The sequence below is a fragment of the Phoca vitulina genome, unplaced genomic scaffold, assembly GCF_004348235.1.
Source record: "Phoca vitulina isolate PV1807 unplaced genomic scaffold, GSC_HSeal_1.0 scaffold88, whole genome shotgun sequence".
In the NCBI taxonomy this organism is placed as follows: Eukaryota; Metazoa; Chordata; class Mammalia; order Carnivora; family Phocidae; genus Phoca; species Phoca vitulina.
In genome coordinates, this window is record NW_022589791.1 from 1,893,794 (window position 1) to 1,898,452 (window position 4,659).

Consider the following 4,659-nt stretch of genomic DNA (forward strand, 5'->3'; position numbering starts at 1 on the left):
CTAGTTCCAGGCCTCATTCCCAGAGGAGGAAAGAAAAGCAGAAGGAGAGCCAGATTCGAGCCTCCCGCTTTACGGAAGAAGTGGTTGGTAAAAGCTTTGTGTAAGACAGATGTAAGACTTATGTTAAGTAAGATTACTCTTATTATAAAACACTTCCTTCCATAATGGGAAATATTCTGTCAAAAAAACAAGACATAAAGCTATGTATAAATCATGCTAGCAGGTGTACATTTTATTGTTGTTTTACAAAGAAGGGTGTTGCAGAATCACATGTTTGTATATGCATAGAATATCTTTGCTAGCAGCAATTTCTTCTGGAGAGCTGGCCTGGGGAATTGGGAGGGGAGTGGGTGTCAGGCACGAGAGGTCAGGCTGAAATGGTGAGTGATGAAAGCACTTGCCAAATCTTTTCTGTTTGCTCTTGCCTGCCGGCCAGACGAGAAAAGAAACTTTGGGTTTCAGTGAGAAAATCTGAATTAATTACCTCGTTCATTCTCTTCCTTTCCTATGTGACTTAATTAAGATAGAAACAACTGGGCCTTTTTGGCTCGCTGGCCCTGGCAAGGACTCGCATGTTCCACACAGAGAGAAAATCTAGCATGAGTTAAAGAAAATAATAAGAGCCAACATGGGTACAGCAATGCTGTAACTCCCGCAATCGTTAGTGGTATTCGTGCGATGATACAGTGATAGGCGGGCTCAGGGCACCTCCCCGCGGAGCTGTGATGAGAGGATGCTGTGCTCTCTAGCTGACGCCTCTCTGATCCGCACTTCCAGTGGGCTTCCGTCGTCTGCTCACCAGAATGAACGGGATCTCCTGAAACCAGCTACTGCGCGCTGGGCAGCCCCATAACCAGCTTTTATCTCGTGGCATTTTGGATGCAACAGGTATCTCTGAATTTCCTAAGTACCCAGAACTTTAAACTAACCCTGAAAATAAATGAAGCATGCGCTCTGTTCTCAGATGGGATCGCTCCGAGCGGTCACGTCTAACTGATTCTGGAGGGAGACAAAACAGATTCCCCACATCTGGGTTAACTATGGGTGACATGGGGGGAGATTGTAGTCTGTGTAGAGGGACGAGCCAAGCTCCAGCTGTTGAGGAGCAGCTGAGTAGGGAGCAGCAGAGTAGGGAGCAGGATTGCTGGCTGTCCCATGCTCTCTCCCTCTTCGCTCTGTCCTGCACGCCCTCCCGAGAGCCCATCAAAAATCTCGCTGAGGGTGCATACAGATGAGTACAAAAGTGCTTTGTCCATAGCTACTTTGCATCTCTCCTCTCTCTGGCCCCAGGTGCGCTTTGAAACCATGTTATTGTAATCATGGTTTTCTTGTGCATTTGAGATTAGATCGACATTTAAAAATCTAGCTCACAGGCAGAAGGTAAAACTGCAAGTAAATGCTTGGCCAAAGAAGTCTTTGTTGAAACAGCGGGGACGTGCGTCAAAATAGTCTCCTAACAATTGCAACATAGAAGGCGTGTCCTTTCAGCGGGGACTGGATACTTGAGGGGCTGGGCCCTCTCCTACTTCTCTACCCCGCAGGGGCCAGCACAGTTCTTGGCACAAAGTAGGTCTCCAATAAGGCTTCAGCTCTCCATCAGAGCTGGCCTGCTCTCCACTAACTAGGTCTGCTCTCCCCTGGGTGCATTCCCTCCTGGATGCCCTTGAGGGGTTGGCCGTGGACCTGTGGCATCAAGCAATCTTTACTCCCAATCACACTGCAGACCTACAAAAAAAAGTCCCCCCAGGCCCTTCAGAAAACACTGGTGTTTTGTTCAGGGCAAATTAAGCTCAGAGACTGAGATTCTTTGCCAATAATTTATTTGACACAGACTCATTACGGGAATTAAAATTCATAATAATAATATTTCACAAGCCAATAGCATACCAGATAATGCCTCTTAATAAGCCAATAAAGGAATAACACACTCCAAACCAATGACAGATAAATTACACTATTGTTCCAGGCAAAGGGAAGGTGAAAGAAATAAAGTCCAAATTTCGTTGAGGGGTACCTTTGTACAAGTTGGTTCTCAGTGGAGTAGTCAGTCCTTCCAACTAAAAGCCGGCTATCAGCTGCCGGCGTAGGTCCCTCACTGCTGGGGCCTGGAGCTGGCGGGCGATGGCGCCGTCGTTGGAAGGCAAGGTGGGCTGCTCCGAAGGTTATTGGTCCAGAGACTGTTCCACGGTTTGCACCACGGGCTACAAGGAGTGGGCTCGCCAAGGTAGGAATAGATGTCCCCTCTTCTTCCTGAGACTGTCAGCCCTACTGACCGAGAATATCCCGGCCACGGCAGAAGCAGGCGTCTCAAGATCTCTGGAGAGCTCTTTAGATCAGCAAAGAGTAGTCTTATCTAACCGGACGCCTCTCGAATTGCTGGTCAAACCTCTTGGTTTTGCAGCTTAAAAGTCCATCGAGTGAGGACAGCACAGCCGTTACTGTGGTGTCAGTAACACAATGGTCCTTTCTGCTCCAGGTGTGAGAGTTCGAGAACAAAGTCCTAATATCCAATTTCAAAACCGTTTGATCAAAACAAGTTACTCAAAACAAGTTCAAACCACAAACAACGTTGTCCATAAGGGGCTTTCTAAACATGGGTTTGAAATCACAGCAAGTCTGTACACAACCACTGGCTTTCATATTGAGGTACGAGACTGACATCTGCTATCAAGAAAAGATGGATTGGCTCAGTCGGGCTGGTAACGGGCATGCACTAGGGAGGAACACAGGGGCTGACGGGAATCCGTGCCGCGGACTTCCAGGCCGACTGCAGCGCTTGGCACCGTGGCAGACACCTGGTGGAAACTTCACTCCAGAGGTGTGGATGCGCTGGCTGACCCCCGATGAGAGCTGTCCGTCCAAGGCTGGGCAAATCCCCCCTAGGGCCAGCAAATTCCTGGTAGGCAGTCTTCCTGACCTGTTTCAGGTTATTGTACAGACCCCAAGGCAAGCACAAGGTGGGGAGTGGTAATCAGAAGGCATGGCTCCAGCATGTGCCACGTGACGACCAGCAAGTTTATCTATAGACCACCCTATCCAACAAGGGGCTTAGACACGATGATCTCCAGACCCAAGCAGGAAAGGTCCAGTCTGTCTTCCGTGAAGCATTGCAATGTCCGCACATAATCGGAAGCCTTGTTGCCTGAGGCATGATTTATCAAGGGGGCAAGAAGTAGGTTTTAGGGTGTGATCATTCTGTCCCAGCTACACTCAAGCCTGACAACCCCCCTGCTTGCCTTCTCAGGAAGCAAATGATGGGTTCCCTCAGGGCCAACTCAGGGCCTCCATCTTCTCTTAATCTGACTCTGTCTGCTGGCCCATCCCAGGCTGCAGCTCTTGGCTTCTTAGGTCAACAGCTCTGCAGGTGCCCCGTGCACAGATGCCAGCCCTGAACGTGCCCTGCTAGCCCTCAAGACCGCTTTCTCGGCCCCCACCGCCCCTGATCATCTTTTGGCAAACATTCCCGGATCTTTCCATGAGAGCTCCAATTTATTTAAAAGGCATGCTTTTTCTCCCAGTGGAATTTGTTAACTAAACAATTCATATTGACTGTTTCGGTTTTTCAGGAAAATCATCAAAGGTTGTACACCTTGGCCCAGGGACAGGTCCAGGTTTTGTTGGACCTGATGTAGGATAATATAGAAGCAGGCACAGGGCCATGGGGGTGCCCAGGCAAGTGAGGGGCCCTGAGGCTGAAGCTTCATTAGGTTGGTGGTGAAGCCACCTCTGCCCTTATTTGGAGATCTGAATCCCAGCGAGAGCACAGGGCTTTTCTGCAGCAAGACAATCCATCACCTACGACGGTCTATCACCTGCCAGGAGCACAAAGAGGAAGAAAAGGCGAACTAGAAGTAGAAAGGCCTGGCTTCCACGACCAGCTCTGTCTCTTTACCTGCTCTGTGATCTGAAGCATAAAGTGACCTACCTCACTGTGCTTTAATTCCCCCTCTGAAGAAAACCCGGAGGCAACGGTCCATCTTTCATGCATGTGCTGTGAGGATTCCAAGGATGGCTTTAGGTAACACACATAGAAGTGCGTCATACGGTTTGCTCAGAGAATGAGTGAATCCAACTCCCATCCAACAATTTTCATCAGAATTTGTGTTCAGGATTAAAATTTACCTTATACAAGGCAAGTTAGTTATTTTATTTATTTCATTTCGTTTTTTGAGAGAGAGAGTGCACAAACAGCCAGGGTGGTGGTCAGAGGGAGAGGGAGAGAGAGAATCTCAACGAGGCTCCGTGCTGAGTGCGGAGCCCGATGCAGGGCTCCATTTCACAACCCATGAGATCAGGACCTGAGCTATAAACCACTGTCCTGACGCTTAACCAACTGAACCACCCAGGCGCCCCCAAGACAAATTAGTTATTAACTTGACAAACAACAGACACAGAACCGACAAGCATGTATTCAAAGGTAGTATAAAATGTATAAAAACAAGATGCAAAACAGAACCACACTTAGCCTGAACCAGTGACTGACGATTCTTTTTCTGCCCCATGCGCGGGAGGGACATGGCGTAATCCAGACAACAACAATGGCTTAAGGCTGCAACAATAGAAGAGGGGCTTATAAATAATTTGCAAACCTCTCAGGTGTTCTTTGCTTCCTCATGATACACGTTCTCCTCCAACCTATATCCCAAACCCCATAACCCA